Source organism: Chelonia mydas, chromosome 6 (genome assembly GCF_015237465.2).
Source record: "Chelonia mydas isolate rCheMyd1 chromosome 6, rCheMyd1.pri.v2, whole genome shotgun sequence".
NCBI classification, from domain to species: domain Eukaryota; kingdom Metazoa; phylum Chordata; order Testudines; family Cheloniidae; genus Chelonia; species Chelonia mydas.
Window position 1 is genome coordinate 86,376,398 of NC_051246.2, and position 18,664 is coordinate 86,395,061.

Below are 18,664 nucleotides of genomic sequence, written 5' to 3' on the forward strand. Positions count from 1 at the left end.
TTTTCAAGCGATCAGTTTTGTAATGAAAAAGATCATAATTTTCCACAGAAAGCAGATATTATGGTTTAGTCAAAAATCTTATTTTTCATCAACAAAAAATAGTTGGATGGATATTTTTTGACCAGCTCTAGCTGTTAATCCTGGTATCCCTAGCCAACTTTCAGTTGGAGCAGTTCCCATCAGACTACCAAAACCCCTCTGCAGTAGAGCCGTGTGTGTTACTATATTTTTAATCCCGCTCCCATCCTGCGCCGCAATACCCACTCCAACTCCCACCTACTCCAACATTGTTTCTTGCATTTTTATCCCGCTATCACCCACAAAATCCTTAGATCCCACAAGTCCCGCAGATTCCCCCATGCTACTAACAAAAACAAAAAACCAGTCGGTTAATATATATTTATAAATAGAATTCAGACAAATTTTTTACCACTAAAAGAATAAAACAAATCTTGCGTAAACCATGTAAAAAAACATTTTAAGTCCTGTTATAAGAGACATAAAATCTTTCTATCCCTCGCTTAAATTTAAAATTTTAAAAGTGTTTTCCTGCAAATTACCACAGTCTGTTTTTTTGCCCACCCAATCCCACCCGCAACAAAGTACATTTTACCTGCTCCCACTATTATGGCAGCAGGACCCAGGGGATCACAGTCCTGCTGCAGGGCTCTGCTCTACAGTGACTATTTGATATGGTATTCTGCACTTTCTAATCCAAACTCGCATGAACAGCTGTCATGTGCTGTAAGATAGCTGCCCCTATTCCCTGCTGGAGGTGCATGTAGCAATTCCTGTTACATTGCATGTATATAATTTATAAAGCAGGCTGTGACCCTTTAGGGTGCCAGATGCTATATAAATATTATTAAACGTAATGTTGACTGATTTTTGAATCAGCTTCATTCTTAAATGCAAGTTGGTAAGATATAGTACAGTCCATAATAGAGATAAGATAAAGCAAAACAAAGCTTGCACACTGACTAGTAAATTCACATTAGAAGAACAACTGCTTTGTGTACCTTGTCTGGACTGGTTTCATTAATCTTTGCTATTACTCCCATCATAAGTGTCTTCTACTCCATTTCCACATAAAGAGTGTTTACAAAAGTAGGAGTATTGTCACATCTGCTAAGAGAGACTGACACTAGCATTACCATCACAACTGTCCTAGATCTAGCCACAGTGCATAGAACATGAAGATGCCTGTGGCTCAGGTCCCAGGAATTTATAATACTTGTGTGCCAGCCTCTCCCATGTTCAGCCATTTTTCCAAGGATAGATCTTGTCTAGGAAATGGGGAGGAACAAAAAGCTCTGACCCTTCTTTATAAGAGGTAGATCTGGTGCTTAGTATAGGGAGTGCGAGGGGGAAATCAGAACATTTTCCCCAATATATCACGGGGGGGACAACACAACACAACTCTTTCCTGTTAATTACCCAACTAATGTGGCGTGCAGTCACACCACTTTGAGCTGAGAGCCCATCTGATCTCTCAAACTAGATGAGGTTGGGCTGAACAGGAAACCTCCAAGAAGTTCCCGCAGGAAGTAGTGTTGGTTATTTCATTTGGGTCAGTACAAACCCCAGTGCCCTAGCATGATATTGCATTATTGTCACTGAAAGTGCCAATTTTCAGATGAAATGTAAGAATCAAATATCCTATGTATGGTCAATAGAGATCCTTTGGGATTTTTCCCACAGGGTCAGGAGTGTAAATCCAGATGTCCTGGTGAACTTCAGTTTTTAGATAATTACATTATTTCCTGCCTCTCTAAATTCCTCCTGATACTTTAGTTGGATAAATTATGATGCTTCATTTCTTGCTATAAACTTGCGTAGAATTGCTGTACCCAGTTAAATAGCTGTTGTATTTCTCCCTGTAATGTGGATGAAGCAATAATTCTTCATAGCATGTATTTCAGTATATTGAGGGCTTTAGTATGAAAAGTGTTATATAAATGCAAGGTATTATTATTAAGATGGAATTTTTTTAACCCTATTTATAGTTCTGAACGTTATTTATCTTATCTTCATCTCTCTTCCCACCACCCAATAGTGTTCACTGCATGTATTGAATGGCCTGAGCTGCCAAATTTAGGTCTGATCATAGAATCATAGAATATCAAGGTTGGAAGGGACCTCAGGAGGTCATCTAGTCCAACCCCTTGCTCAAAGCAGGACCAATCCACAATTAAATCATCCCAGCCAGGGCTTTGTCAAGCCTGACCTTAAAAACCTCTAAGGAAGGAGATTCCACCACCTGCCTAGGTAACCCATTTCAGTGCTTCACCACCCTCCTAATGAAAAAGTTTTTCCTAATATCCAACCTAAACCTCCCCACTGCAACTAGAGATCATTACTCCTTGTTCTGTCATCTGCTACCACTGAGAACAGTCTAGATCCATCCTCTCTGGAACCCCCTTTCATGTAGTTGAAAGCAGCTATCAAATCCCCCCTCATTCTTCTCTTCTGCAGAATAAATAATCCCAGTTCCTTCAGCTTCTCCTCATAAGTCATGTGCTCCAGCCCTCTAATCATTTTTGTTGCCCTCCACTGGACTCTTTCCAAGTTTTCCACATCCTTCTTATAGTGTGGGGCCCAAAACTGGACACAGTACTCCAGACGAGGCCTCACCAATGCTGAATAGAGGGGAATGATCACATCCCTCGATCTGCTGGCAATGCTCCTACTTATACAATGATCTGAACTTCATCAAAGTTCAAAGCTATTTGGATCCAGTGATTTGATTCCGCCCATCATGGAGAGAGAGAGATTTTAAAAGTTAGCTCTGGATTTTAAATTCCAGAAAGCGAAAGGATGTTTTAATCTGTGGGTTTAGTCTCTAACATACTAAAAACTTCTTTATAGTAGAAAATTATCAGTGAAACTGTGATTGCAATTCACCAGGTTGAGAATCATTTCTTTGTTGGAGGGCATAGACATGGAAGGTTGATTTTGCACCAATATACTCATTTCAGTAAAGGGCAAATTAAAGATTATATTTTAGAGGATTTGACAGTTATTTGAGAAGGTACCACTATCAGTCAACTTAAGGGCACAAAACAACCTGGAGGAAAGGAAATAGAAATAAAAAGGTCAAATGATTAATAGAGAAAGAATGATGCCCAAATCTTCCCAGCTATTTCCATCTGTTACAAGTGCAGAATCATGAGCAGTGGCTGCGGCTTGCAGCGCTGTACACATCCCAAAGAAAGTTCTGATGTGTGTACATAGATCTCTGCTCAGCACTGGAGCCAGAGCTGGGCAATCTTAGCGCTCTTTGGAGTATGTATTAAAATGATCCGAATAGTAATTAGACCAATTGAATGAAATCTGACTTGATAATCATGGGTCATCCTATTCTTTGAAGACTCAAGATGGAGACCAAGGAGCCAAACAACTAGTGACTGAAGGGCACAGCTAATTAAAGTGCATTCCATTTTCATATTTATGTAAAAGATCCCAGTAGCTCCTGCCTCACTTGGGCAGTGGTTATGTAGTATGTGTCCTTTATTTTAATCATTTTCAAAATTATTTGTTATATGTTTACAGGGGAAAGCACTTTAAACGTAAGATTTTATATTTTCCTGTTTCATAGATACACTAAAATGTCTGCCAAGTGTCTTAGAGGGAAAAAACCCCAACAAGTAAACTCATTTAATAAACAAAGGGAATAAAGATATTAATGCACAGTGCATACATAATGCTTTCCATCCGTAATTCTAAAAGCACTTTACAAGGGTAGCTAGGAATTATTATCTCCATTTGATAGATAAGGAAACCGAGGCAAGCAGAGGTTAAGGCCAAAAATCTCAAAAACATTCACTAAATTTGGATGTTCACCTTGGTCCTGATTTTCCAGAGGTGCCAAGCATCCACAGCACCAACTGAAGGCAGTGGGACCTAGTGCTTAGTACTGTGCTGACAATCAGGTCCCAGGTATCTCAAACTGGGTACTCAAGAACTGAAGCATCAATAGATATTGGACACTTTAAAAAGTTTAGGTCTAAATGACTTGCCATGGGTGAAATCCAGAATTCTGGTTAAAATTAGACCTATATGGACGGGCAGATGACGTTTTGCCAGTCTGGGTCGTCCCACTACTAATTTAAATAGTACTTACTGAATTCTTTGTACTTCCCTTTTAAATAACAAGAGGTTATAACCTTTATCTTCTTAGTTTAAAATGTTACAAGCGTTTACATGAAAGTTAGGTGCAGCCATTGGACTCCTGGCAGGTTGCCAATGTGGCCCTTAGTACTGTAAAGCTTGGGAACCACTGTCAGAATGCATTACTGTTGGTATCTGCAGCAATTTAGTTGTTGGAGTACCACTTGTAACAATTTAGCTGGTAGAGCACCTGTTTTCCTGTCTTTTTTTATTACCAAGACAGATCAAATTAGTGCAAGCAGAGCTCAGGGAAGCAGAGTATAACGGTTCATCTGAATTAAAAAGTAAAGTATAATTTAGCAGAATTTATTAGTATTTATAGGGATGGCTAAACAGATTAAATCCTCCCATACTCCAGTATGCTGCATTGATGTCTGCATGACAAGCATTTGTTTTGGAGTCTTTCTGAACAGCAGCTTTTGGGCAGAAAGCCAATAGACAGGAAGAGAGAGGTAAGGAAGGGTTGGATGGAGGAATAGCAGAGACCAGTCAACTCTGAAATGATTGCAGAATAAGTCTAGGTACTGGGAATCCCCCACAAGTATACTGTTTAGAGAAAGATGTACAACTGTGTACATTTATGCTCTGCAGTCCTGCATCATACAAAAAATATGAAGATATATTTACAATGTACTTTTCAGTAAATGGTTAGCTCTACAGATTTGATACTTTAGGTACTAAAGAGATTAAATTAGATATTCCAAGTTCTTTTAAATAGGACACAGGGAAAAGATGACTCTTAGTTCTCTAGGTATTATAAGAATGTAGGAATTATTTTAAAAATCTGCAGGATATGAACTACAGCTAAAACCTTTTGGGTTCGATTTTAAGAATAACTTGCTCATAAATCATAGCTTTCTACAATAATGTTACTTATAATAACTAAAAGCCTGTTCCAAGCACAGTAAAGTTGATGTGAGTCTTTCCTCTAAGTACACTATATAAGACAATTTGAGTCTTCAGTTTTTTAGACGTTTTCCAGCTTCTTGTACTGCAGCCATTCCAAATTTGCAATGGAGTTCTGAGTTTTAGCCACGTGCTGGGAACAGAAAGTAGTGATAAAGCAGTGTCACTTAAGGAATGCAAGTTCTGAGTAGCAGCGATACTAAGGGCATGGCTACGCTAGAGAGTTTACGGTGGCGCAGCTGCAAGCTGTCTGTGTGGCCACTCTAAGCCGGCAGGAGAGAGCTCTCCCATCAACTCAACTACTTCAGCCCCTGTAAGCAGCAGTAGAAGCTCTCCCACCGACATACCACTGTCCACACCAGTGCTTATGTCGGTGTAACTGATGTAGCTCATTGGGGTGGTTTTTTCACACCCGAGCGACAAATTATGCCGACATAAGCTGTAGTGTGGACACAGCCTAGGAAGGCAAGCTCCTGAGGCATCTTTTAGAGGTTTACCAAGCAGATGGCTCACAATGGAGACTGGCCTCCAGCTGAAAGGGTGTCGAGTGGAAGAACTCTGGCCATATAGTAAGCATCTTAGAATGGAGATGTGCTGTTCAGCTGAGCAAATCTACTTTAAGGTAGATTCAGAGGTCTGTAAATACAATGGAGGAGAATTTGAGTATTGATTAAGAGATGGTGCAAGGCTATGTATAGTTTAAATTTACATAAGGATCAGCAAATGGTCATTACAACAAGAGTTGTTCTTCCTTTTATGATATATAAAGAATTTCCTCCTGTAACAGGGATTCACAATATTTTTACTTCTGTTTTGCTACTTGTGTTATTGTACTGATTCAGCCCGAAGTTTTTAGTGTTAGAAAATGATTCCCACTACTCTTACAATTGCTTATTCATAGCTTAAAGGGGTTTAACCACAAAGTTTCCACCTAATAGTGGGCCACCCTCAGTAACATGCCACTTAATTGTACCTAATATTAATAGATCAGGGCGACAACCCTTGGCCATGAGAAATTAATCCCACAGCATTAGTGGCCTGTTGGCAGCATAAACAAATTTAGTTTACAGTTTACAGAAAATCCCAATCACTTTTTATATTTAGTTTCTACTAGAAGGAATTAGCTGTGGCAATCTTTAAAAATAATACCATGTAATGTAGTTGTCCTAAGATTGCATACATTCCTTTATACGGTCTTCCCTAGAGGTCTTTGGCAAATGGATCTTTCCGCCTCATAGAAAATTTCAACGTTTTACTGAAAAAAACAAAATGTTTTTGACCCAAATTCAAAATTTTCCATGGGAAGCAGATACCTTTCCCCAAAAGCTTTGTTTTGCCAAACACAGGGGTGAAAGTAGGCCGGTACCAGCCCGTATGCAGCTGACGTTAAAACACTGCCACAGCAGCACTTTAACGTCCCTGCCCGTTTTTTCCCCCTCCACCCCCGTCGGCAGCCTAGGGACCCTACTGGCAGGGCCACCGCTGGTGGGGGGCAAAAGGGGAAACTGCCCCGGGGCCGGTGATTTAAAAGAACCACCAGAGCCCCAGGTGGCGCGGGCCAGGCAGCACGGATGCAGGAGGCTGACCCCCTGCCCTGCCCCTTCTGCCCGAGGCCCCGCCCCTTCTGGGGGCCCAGAGCCAGGCCCCCATACCTGTAAGTGCTTAGTATTACTTTCACCCCTAGCCAAACACCTATTTTTCCCTCAAACTATTTCAATGGAAAAGTTTTGACCAGTCCAGGTCTTTACCTCTCTTCTTCATTTTCTTGGCTTTTCGTTGTGAATTGAATAAATGCATTGTGCTTTGCATATTTGTCAGTGTATTTTCCAGTGTTTGGTTCCATGAAACATGGCTGGTCTTGTTGTCCGTTTTTTAACGTTCCTTTACAGAATATACATAATTAAAGAAGTTTAATTATTCTATGCAAGCATTTCCCATCATTATTAAATGCTATGTGAAGTTGAAGAGCATCTAGTCCTTATAAGTCTCTTACCTGAGCCATCTCAGATATTGTATATGCAAGAATGGACTTTCCTCGGCCAACAACGGTGCAGGAGACTTTCCACTTTTATCAAGCGCAAAAAGACACTTTTTTTTGTTTTTTTTAGCTTTGAGTTTCTAATCCACAGACTGTTTCTACGACAAAAATAGCCATTTCCGCACCCTTGATTCCACTTCCTCCTTCATTAAAATATTTGGGCCTGGTTGGCTGATTGATGAGCTTCAGTTGCTTTGACCTTGTAGATTCTTAACACTTTCCAGCCTTATCCTGAATTTGTGGACAAGCACAGGAGAGGGAGGGTTTTTTGAGTGTGAGTCATCAACCCTATTGTCGAGGGCCCTCTCAAGACTCAAAGGGGGCATATACTCTGTCACAAAGGTTATTATCAAGCTGCTGGTATGTTGACACCACTCCAGATTCATGCATTTACTTGTTGAATGTCAGAGAAAAAGCTCAGGTGACTCTAAAATGGTGTGTTGTTTCATCAGCTGGGTGCAAATCCTTATATGAAATAAAATAGGCCAGCTAAATTTATTCTAATTAGACACTTGCTTGCCACATGTTTATCTTCTTTAACGCATTCTAAAATCACAGGCTGAAGAATTTAAGGCCAGTACTGGTTACAGTAATGAGGTGGAGTGGCCTCATTGCAGCAGAGAGGAGGTTAATTAACCCTGGTGGATGCAACTAGCCCCATCCCTTGCACCTCACAGGAAGGGCAGGGGCATGGCAAGAAGTATAAGGACCAGGCCCTGCAGCTCAGTTTGGGGGCAGACCGGGGAAGGAGCCAAATGTCCCTTCCAGGAAGCTGAGGCACCTGTGGAGCCTATGACCAGCTGCAGAGAGAGACGACACTCCAAAGTCAGTTTGGAGAGCAAGCACACTGCAGCCCCGGGAGGCTGAGAAACAGAGAGAAGGAGCTACTCAGCCTGGAGACAAGGAACCAGGCCACAGCGGCTGTGGAGCAACCTAACCAAACACCAGTAGGAAGCAGCCCAGGGAGATGAAACACTGGGCCCATTGTGTTGCAGGGTGGTGAGGCAGTGACAGCCTGTTTCCCTGACAACCTAGTGATGGGATCACCTGTTGCTTCCAGGGCCCTGGGCTAGGACCCAGTGGAGCAGGGTGGGCCCAGGTCTCCTTACCCTGGACTTGGGACTGGATGAATTCTAACCCTCAGGCCCAGAGGTCTGAACTATTGACTGCTTGTTTGCTCCGCCCATGCCCAGAAGGCTTGAGCCCTTGACTATTTATGCATCTAGCCCTCAGACAGAAGCCCTGAGCCACAGACTTCTTACTGGCCCAGCCCCCATCCAGGAGGCCATACCACTTGCCCAGTAGCTTGGCTGCAAACCAGGACAATTGATTACCTCACCCAGTGTGAGCACCAATTCCCCACTGCTGCCAAAGAGGGCACCCTGGAGGAGACCCAAGTACCCTTGCAGTTACTTAAGTTGTGACAAGTCATTCACATATCTACATGTAGCTAAGGAGACTAAGCCCTGACCATGTGCTCCCAAACTGATGACTATTGATAATTTTTCATTAACTGTTTTAGGAAAACATATCTTTGTTACATAAAAGAACTGTAAAGGGTGAGACAATAATAAGGTCCTTTAAAATGTTAAAGAATCCAATCATCTGCTCAAATACTTGAAGCTAAATACTTCTGGCTACCCAACAACCTAATTACAACTTAACCAGAAGAAAGTCAATAGGTGGTATTTCAAGGAAAAGCATGTCACTAAGGAATGTACAATCTGTATTCTGTTCCCAATGAACACAAGTAGATTGATCATTTTTAAAGATTAAGGGCCATGTTTTTAGAAACAACCTCCTAGTGTGCATGCATAACATTGCATACTGAGGGTGTTGCATGCTTTCTTTGAACATCTGAATCTTTGCAAGCAACACTCATATGTGGGTGAACAGACTATATTTGAATATGCAAATTGGGGTCATTAGACACCATGCTCACTTATTTCTTCACTCAGATAAGGTTTTCACACCTACATCTGAACATCTTGACCTTCCAGTCATATTACAAAAGACATATGTTTGAGCAGTCATTGCTAGAGGGCTGAGGCTAAGATTTAAGTGTTGTGGGCGTTTCAAGCTGTATTAGTCATATGACTGGTGGTCAGATGATGTGTGAGAGGAACAAGTACCACCACTGTTTTTGGATGATTTAGATATTGCAACTCCTACATTATTGTGTTTCAAATGTACGTCAAGAGCTTTAAGTTGTCAACCTCTGGTGTAGGATTTCTTTTAGACCAACATATAAATAAATAAATCAGAGTTTTCAATAGATAAAAAGTACCAGACAATCAGTATACAGAATTCTAGGCTTGTAATTTTAGGTGAGTAAATTTGTAGACCTGATTGAAGACATTTTTTAAAATTTGATCCTCTTTCTTTTTCTAGGTGCAATGACATAACACTTCAAAATGTGCTGTTTTTATAACGTGCCAATCCCTGCTTTTTCTCTCTTTTCAATATTCACCTTTGTAGAAATGGTTGCTTAATTCACTGGCAAAACTGATAAGGTCTTGGATCACGTCATCAGTCTCATGCGTACTCTAATTCATAAAATCTCTGTGATCCGAATCAAATTCTCTTTTTACTGCATGTCTGACTGAAATTGATCTCAAGGGTTCATGTTTTCATTCCTGAAGTTAACATAATACTTGTGAAATCTCTTACATAAATTAACAGAACATTTGGGATCTAAAATAGAATCACAAATTATGCCATTCTGTAGCACATAGAATTTTTAACAAGTAATGTACCTATGAATCAGCTGTCATGTGTAATCCATGGAAACAGAGAAACCTAACCTCGGTCCACTATTCTGTGGTAATAAGTAGCCTTCAAACTGAAGATGTATTATGTTCAGGCTTTTGGGGGTTAGTCTGATAAAAGGGAACACCTCCCCTCATAGCTGTATTACAGATTTTTATTGTATGTTGTCGATATAACGTCAATATCAGCACATAGTGATTTATAGCCTTATCGCATGAGTAAAGATTTGTTCAAACCTGTGCTGAAGCTCAACAAGAAGTAGCTGAAGCAGAAAAAGCTGGTGTATTCATGTCAAAGAGGGATATGTTGTATTAATTTAAATGGAATATATGGGCCAAAGGGGTTAACATAACACAGTCACTGTCCAACATTAAACAGTTTTAAACTAGGTCCAGGGTACGGTACACAGAGCTCTCAGCCTGCTTAGTACCATGGCAGACACATCATTAAATATCCTTGGAACTTTTTATTAAAAAGATACAGAAAAGAAGGAAAAACAGTTAAAGCATTTGAAATGTAATGTACTAAGTAAGGCTTTCGTTTTAACAGCGTCCCATGATGCCTTTTCCTTTAGCTGGAGAGAGCTTTTAGACAGAAACCCTTTTGTTCCACAGTCTCTTAAAGGGCATTAAAGATGGTAATTAATAACAGTCTCTTTTGGGCAAAAGTGAAGTTAGTTGAGATGGACTGGAGCTGTCATTGCTGTTGGTGTTACAGTCTAATCCCATTTCCTAAGACGACAGAACAAGGCAAGCACAAACAAAAGGGGAGGGAAAAGAACAGCAAAGATAGAAAATGCAGTTTCGGTCTCTGGTGGTGACTTTCACTATCAGCCACTGTGAGACCTGGCAAACTTGTACCAGCATCGGGCTGTTTAGGGCATTGTTTTTAGCTGCCTCTTCGTGGTCACAGCAGTGTTGCAAAACATACAGTCTTGGCCAGCTAAACAAGATTCTTATTAGGCAGAAGAAAAAAGGAGAAAGGATAAATAAGGTAGGCCTTTTGGATTGCACTAATTCAGTCTCTCTCACTTTTGTACCTTTTCCCATCAACATTTGTTAAAGTTTATCGTGACGTGAACTTGTGCTCACTTTTTACAGTTAAACTCACAATTAGGGTAAATTTGTAGGCCCAATCACCGCAAGACACCAAAATCCCTTCACATGCAAAACTAAAACACAAACTGAGTTAAGCACAGATTTATGTCCCAAAACTCCCCTAAACAACCACGCTGTAGAGAGTGTTCAGCAAAGAAATAAATGTTGACTTATGTATTAAAAGTTCTCTCTCTCACCCACATCCCTTTTTAAACAATTAAAGTTTGTAATCAGTAATCACCAGTTGGAGGGCTGTTTATTCTAAAAGCACAAATGGCCAATCTTAATTCAATTGAAGGCAATGGCAAAACTTCCATTGGCTTCAATGGGAGCAGGCTTTGTGTGTTTCAGTTTCAATTGTTATAACTTTTCTTCCTCTCTGCCTTCCACAGTGGCTTCTGGTCCAGGGCCAGGTGCCAACCTCCTTCTGTTAGTGGCAGCAGTTCTTGGAAGACCCTGCTCTTCCACTCCTCCCCCTGTACCAGCACAATACTTTCATCTCACTAGCTCTCCAACATGTGTTTCTGGTGCAGGAGGCAGAGGAGTGGCAAGTGTTTCCTGCTATTAGGGGGATGGATGGGAGAATGAGGTTGTGGCACTCTGTATCTCAATGCAGCACCTTGGAACCCCCATATTTACCACGGTAATAAGTTTTGTACAAAGTATGCCTTGTGATATAATTTTAAAAGTCTTGATCTGTTGCTCATTAATATCCTGTTGGATTGTATGTTGTACTATAGTATGTGAAGTTATGAAGTTTTGCTATGTGTGTATTACTGGCATATGTTGCGAGGTTCAGAATACCCATAGCCAGCCTTTCAGGTACAACAATGGAGTAGCCAGACAGCGGTTAATGGCTCATCAACACGCAACAAGGAAAGAATCTACCATCCCAGAAACTGTATACAATGGAGACTTCTGAGAGAGAGCACTTATACAGTTTTCAGAGTAGCAGCCGTGTTAGTCTGTATCCGCAAAAAGAAAAGGAGGACTTGTGGCACCTTAGAGATTAACAAATATATTTGGAGATTGCTTGACCCACATCATAGCAAAAGCTCTTTCCAGCAAGCTGGAAGAAATTATAAGAGGGGAAGTGACATCATAACTTGGCCTCACTCCCCACACAACTCAACACCTGGAAACACATCAGGAGGACAAAGACTTTGAATTGGGGAGGGCAGTCCCAGGCCGTAAAAGAGTCCCAGCCTGTGTATTGAGGAACTATACCATCTGTCAGGCTGAGATACTGCTTGATTCAAATCGAGTTTTGTTTGTAGAACTCAGACTGCAGATTTTTTGTTTGTTTGTTTCTTAGGTAACAAACTTTGATCTCTAGGCTTGCTACTTAAAATCTATCTTTCTGTAGTTAATAAACCTGTTTTATATTTTACCTAAAACAGTGGGTTTTGGTTGAAGTGTTTGGAAAATCTCAGCTCAGTTTACAAAGGCTGTGTCCTCTCCACATCAAGGGAGGGGTGGACTGGGTATTGAACTTGCACTGGGCTTCTGACCAGTGCAAGACAGTACAGTTCTGGGGTACAAGACTGGGGAGCTGGGAGGAATTGGCTGGAGCCTCTCTATTGTTGGTTCATGAGTGGCTGGGGAAAGCATTCATGTAACTCATCTGGGTGCGTCCCTGCCTGTGGATGTCTGTGTATGTGCAGTATCCATCAGTTTTGTAGCTTGGCAACAGCATCACAGAATACCCCAGGTTGGTGGGATAAAGGACTCAGTGGTCCAACAGTCCAGGTTGCATCACAGGAACACCATCACAGAGGTCTACTAAGGGCCACTGCCAGATGGGGAAAGGAGGCAGCTCCTGGCACTGGCCCAGGAACCTCTAAGGGGAAAAACCTTCCCCCACACACTTAGAGGTAGTTGCCAACCAGCCTCCAGCTCAGCTCTTCTCTGCTGTATTTTGCAGGGGTAATGCCACATCTTAATCAAAGCACTGAATCAAAGCACAGTCCATAAATGCTGATAGAACAGAACCAGAACTTAAACTCTACCCAAGCTAGGTTTCTTGATGCAGGAAATAAGAAACTCCAGCACTAGCAGGAATAATAGATGCAGTATTTAGATAATTCAATCCAGCAAACATTTTTTCTTCATCTAGCATATTTGGACAATATTCCGAAATCTGAAGAATAAGTCAAAGTTGTGTGCCTACAAAAGGGCAAATAAAATGAAATGGTAATAAACCCTTTGCTGGTATTTGAAGCCCTTTTTCACTTGTGAGCATTAGGGAAAGCAAAAGGTCCCAAAGTGCTAATATGAATAAATAATCACAAGAGAATTCCCAGAGAAGGAAGGGTTACCATTACCTCCACTATTTTAAAAACCTCTGACTTTACTCCCAGGGTAGTACATTTTCTGCAAAAATAAGGGCACTATTTAGAAGCCAACTTCTAGAACACTAGAAGCTTAGAGGTGGGGCAGAACCAACATATGAAAAAATGTATGGTCTGCCTAGAGAATACAAAATGGAATACAAAGCTATCAAGGTTTAAATTTAAAGTCACTTAATTATGCAATTACTCTGTACAATACTTGAAAACATAATTCCTATAAATTAACCAGAAACTATGATAAAACATGTCTAAAATAACAAATTGTAATATAATTGTGTTGGCAGACCTTGAAAACTACCATCCAAAGTTGTTCATTTCCTTCAAAACCAGGATCAGAGGTATAAAATGTTAGAAGTTTTTATTATTAAACAAATAGTCTAAACTAAAAGGATTATCCTTCTTAAAGTGAGAACTCTCTTCCCATTTTCTGTTCAGTCAGGTTTATATTTTCAGAACTTTTTCTTGTTTCAGCCACATCCGCTTCGAGATGTATTTTTTACTCTTCTAGAAAATACCAGCTTTGCATTCTTTCAGTATGGCAGTCCCCCAAATTACTCATGTTGCACTATGACTCTAGAGGTTTGTTGCAGTTTCAATACGTGCAGATCACATTTTAGAAACAAAGGACCAGATCTTCAGCTGGTGGGAGCTGGCATAGCTACAGTGAAGTCAACAGAGCTAGGCCAATGTTCAGCAGCTGAAGATCGGACCCAAAATATCTAGCTTTAATAGTGTCGGTGGTACATTGAGAAATCTGTAACTATGATGTCACTTCAGAATCTTGCAGCCTTTTTTCCAGTTTGTCAATGATCTTTTGTATTCATAAAAAGATATTTTCAAGCTATCTACCTACACTTAATGATTTCTTGCCACAGCTCTTTTGTTTTTTGTTTCTGTGATGTGTTAGAGGGGGACCCCCCGCCCCGCCCCAGAAACCCCTTCTTAAAATTCTTTGATACTGAAGATAGGGTTGGGAGGATTGCTGTGTTTCTGGTGGAGTCACCCCTGTATGATTGCTGTTCAGCTCTGCCAGATTAGTTTCATACAACAAGATATTGTAGGCCAAATATATAAGCCACTCATTGCATAAAGAGGCCAAAGGAGACAAGGATCTCACCCAAAGTCTCCTCTCTTTCTCTCCTTCCCAGAGTCATCACACCCACATGGAGCACAACTCAACACACTCAGTATATTTCTAAAGTTCAAGGTATAAACATTTCCAGTGTTGTACACAAGATTAAGACAGTTTGCAAAACTATTTCCAGCAGGGTCAGACCTGGTGCATGCTCGTTAGGGACATGGTGTTGAAACCATTTTTCTGGGAAGACCTATTTTTTAAAATTGTTCTGGCTCCATGATTTCCATCATAGTATAAATGGAACTGAAGAGGGTAATTGACTGTAAAGTTAAACAAAACACAGTTAGGGTGAACGTGATCCCTTCTAATGAGGTTTCATAATCCCCCACACCAGAACAGAGGTGGGGCGTAGGACAAAGTTAGTTGTTTTGTTTAGCTTTATAAAAAAAAGTACCCAACATTTTCAGAAGTGGATTTTTTTTTAAAAAACAGATCTTACACCTTTCTATGGATGAATAAAAAACTTTTCCCCCTCTCCCTTTTTTCTTAAAGTGTTCTGGATCAGATAAAGAACAATTTCAGGGACTATTTTAAGTTTTGTATCAAAGCTACTTTCACACATCTTAACATGAGGGCAGGTTCTTTGTTATGTAATTACAGATTCAGGAGTATCTGGACTTTCATCTTTAGTATCAAAGGTAGAGTTCTTACACTACAGAACTATGAATTAAATTAAGGCTCATTAAAGAGCCTTAGAGTCTTTACACTTAGAATTCCCAGCAGCCTTCTTGATTAGGTTTATAGCGGCACTTTACTTATAAACTTGAATATGGGGTGGTGTAGTTGTGGTGCCCCAGGAAAAGTGCCAAAAAGCAACTGTGACTCAGACGCACCCCGCTGACACTCATTTGCCTCTGAGCACCTGTCTTGCGCAAACGGGTGCAAGTAGGAGGAGAGCATGCTGTGTTGGTCCATTGATAGTTACAGCATATTCCCTCCCTTATGCCCAGCTCAGCTGCTTGGGGCATGTGAATGGCAACGCTGGGGCTTCGTCTACTCCTGCCTCCTCTCTTCCTTGACTCCCCCTTCTTGCTTGATGGGAGAGCAGAAGCTCCTTTGTACCTGGACTCCAAATCTGACCAAGCCTTATGCCTCCTTACTCCACTGTGTGGCTGTGTAAGGCTATGTCATAATGGAGGACATAATGAAAACCTGTTTGCCCACAATGGGACTAATTTTTAAAGTCAGCTATGTGTAATTACACATGCAAAATGAATGCACAAGTGTGCACCTAATTTGTTCACACAATTACTACGAGTGCACACACAAGTGGCCAGTTATTCTTCTGCCTGGTCATCTGCATATACAATCATGAGCTCTGCGGAGGACCCCCTGCATATAATTTAAAGTTTCCAATAGAAGGAAGATCTACATTTGATTGAATAGAATAATTTGGTGCACCTATCAACCATGCAGCCATCTCAAAAGCTCTGGCTCTGCACTTGGGTGCACTATATGACCCCCAAGTTAACAATCCATTTCTCCAACATACTACCAAAAATAGAGGTGGGTACTTGATATTTCTTACTTTAGGAACATGGTAGGGATTAACCCAACATGGTGATTGTGGCATTAACTCAAGAAATATAGCAACTGGAAACAGTGCCATGCCATGATGTCTAGAGGCAGGGGATTATGATGGTTTCTGCTAACTATAGGTAGATGATCTGTGACCATAGATGGCTTTTATGAAATTTTAGGAAAAGATAGTTGGCCCAACATTCTTCCCCTTATTTGGTTATGACAATACATAACATGCCCCTAAAGCAGCTATGGCATGTTTGCTACATAGAGGGCTAGCTAGCTAGCTAGCTATTGTATCTATGAAAAAATCCAAAACAAAGTTTATGGGGTTTATGGGTCAGAGTCTATAATGACTTGCATCACATGTAACCTCACTGAAGTCAGTAGGTCAAAGGAATCATTGCTGTAATACCACTCCTATACTTAGCCAATTGCTACATCACTAAAAATAGATCTTGCATGATTCTTACTCTTGTTTTGAAATTTAATCTCAAATGCAATCCAATATACAGAATTAATTTTATCTAAGGTTTCTGATGGCATTTAAGGCACTCACATAATGAGATTACAGTTTTGAGAGTGGATAACAATACACAATCTGGTATATATCCCAGTTTTATATCTGGTTCAAGGATCCTAATCAGACTTGCGCATGATCGTGTTATTAACTCACAAGAGAGAAACTCATCTTCATTTTTCCCCTCAGTTTGCCCAGATGTCACTTTTTTTAAAAAAATGCAATGTGACATTCTTATTTGGGCAGACAATATAAAATCCCACGAAGTGTGAAAATGTTTTTCTTAAATAAAATTCTACGTTACAGTACCGGTCCTGCTGTATGTTTCATGGGGTGAATTTAATTGAACAACACTGCATTCCTGTTTGTTTAATTCCTTCTAGTAGAGCAGGATGAATTTTAAATGGCCGGGACTGTAAGAAAAACTCACACTATTATTATAAAAATCAACTATAACGGCTGCTTTTCTCTGATAAAACTTATTTTTCTTCTATGATTGGAAGACTGTCTGTAATAAAGTTTGTCTCTTTATTAAAAGAAAAGTCACATTCAAAGCTTTTGTTTCTTTCTCCCTTTTTATATTTAAGATGTTAAAACCCAGGTATTATCTTTGCACACACCACTATTCATCTTTAATTTAATAAATGATTATTTCAATGCATTAGCAGTGCATATAAATTAGCATTTATAGAAATCAATTACATTGTCTCATAAGACAGGAGAAACTAAAGCCTTCATTGCTGGATCATTTGTATTTATCTGTTAATTATAAACCTTAATTGTCTCTTATCAGATTAATTTGCGTAAATTGCATAAATTTAAAGTTTAACAGTTTTTAATACTGGAATACAAGTATTCTTTAAACACTCTTTTTTGAAATATTCATTATTAATTATAGCATTGAAATTAGCAGTACTGATAATTGACCTTGGCATCTCCTTAGCTCATCATCATCTGCCCATTGAGGTCATTTATCGCATGATTATGCATGCTTTGTGGCTTCTTATTGCTGATATGCTCCGTTTTAATTGTACTTTATAGCCTGTCAGATTTCACTGACTTTTGCTTAAAGTGGAACATTATGCTGTGTTCTGCAGAGCTGGATTCATTACAATTCACATTCTTGGTCCACACATGTAACAGACTGAAAAGAATTCCCTTGGCTAGAATTCTAAAGCCGTTGGAGTTTGAGTCAGGGGTACACCTATCCTCTTGGGGATAAAGAACATGTTTTAATGTTACACCCTCAGAAGCTGAGGGAACCAGTAAGTTTCCAAGCTGCCCTGAAAGAAAAATTTAGCCAATTGACCACTTTGTGTTTTGGTAGGACTTTAGAAGGGTCTCTTGTCCTCAAATATAGATAATATGGCCCCTAAATGCCATCTCCACTAGCTTAGTCTTTAAGAGTCACTATGGATTATTTTCAGAGTAACAGCCGTGTTAGTCTGTATTCACAAAAAGAAAAGGAGTACTTGTGGCACCTTAGAGACTAACCAATTTATTTGAGCATGAGCTTTCGTGAGCTACAGCTCACTTCATCGGATGCAAATCAGACTTGCATCCGATGAAGTGAGCTGTAGATCACGAAAGTTCATGCTCAAATAAATTGGTTAGTCTCTAAGGTGCCACAAGTACTCCTTTTCTTTTTACTATGGATTATTAATCACCTGCAGCAAATGAAATAAGAGAAAAGATGGCTAGAGCACCAGTGGCAGAAGTATTGGGCTGAATCTGACCTATGGAACATAACAAACTTTTAAAATATCATCATGCTCTATAGAAGGTTTTCTTGACCTTGGTGTTCTTCGGCTCTGCTAAAGCACCCACCAAGGCTTGTTCAGTGGGTCTTTAGCAAGTGGTGGACTGCCTTATTAATCAATGTTGTTTCCATTCAGTTATAGAGGTTTTTTTCCCTTTCAGTGAAGAATTTTCATATTATGTGGTTGATAAAAGAGCTCAGATATTGTCAGCTTTCTACTGCGAAGGAGACAGAACTACACATCAATGGGACTAATACCAAAGTCTTCTCTGTGTTTCATTCACTGAGGTGCAAGGAGGCCTCCAGCCACAGATGTCCTGCCTGGCTAGTGAGACTAACAAGGAAACATTCAATCCAACGTATTTGAAGGTGTCAGTGGTTTCTTACAGAGAAAG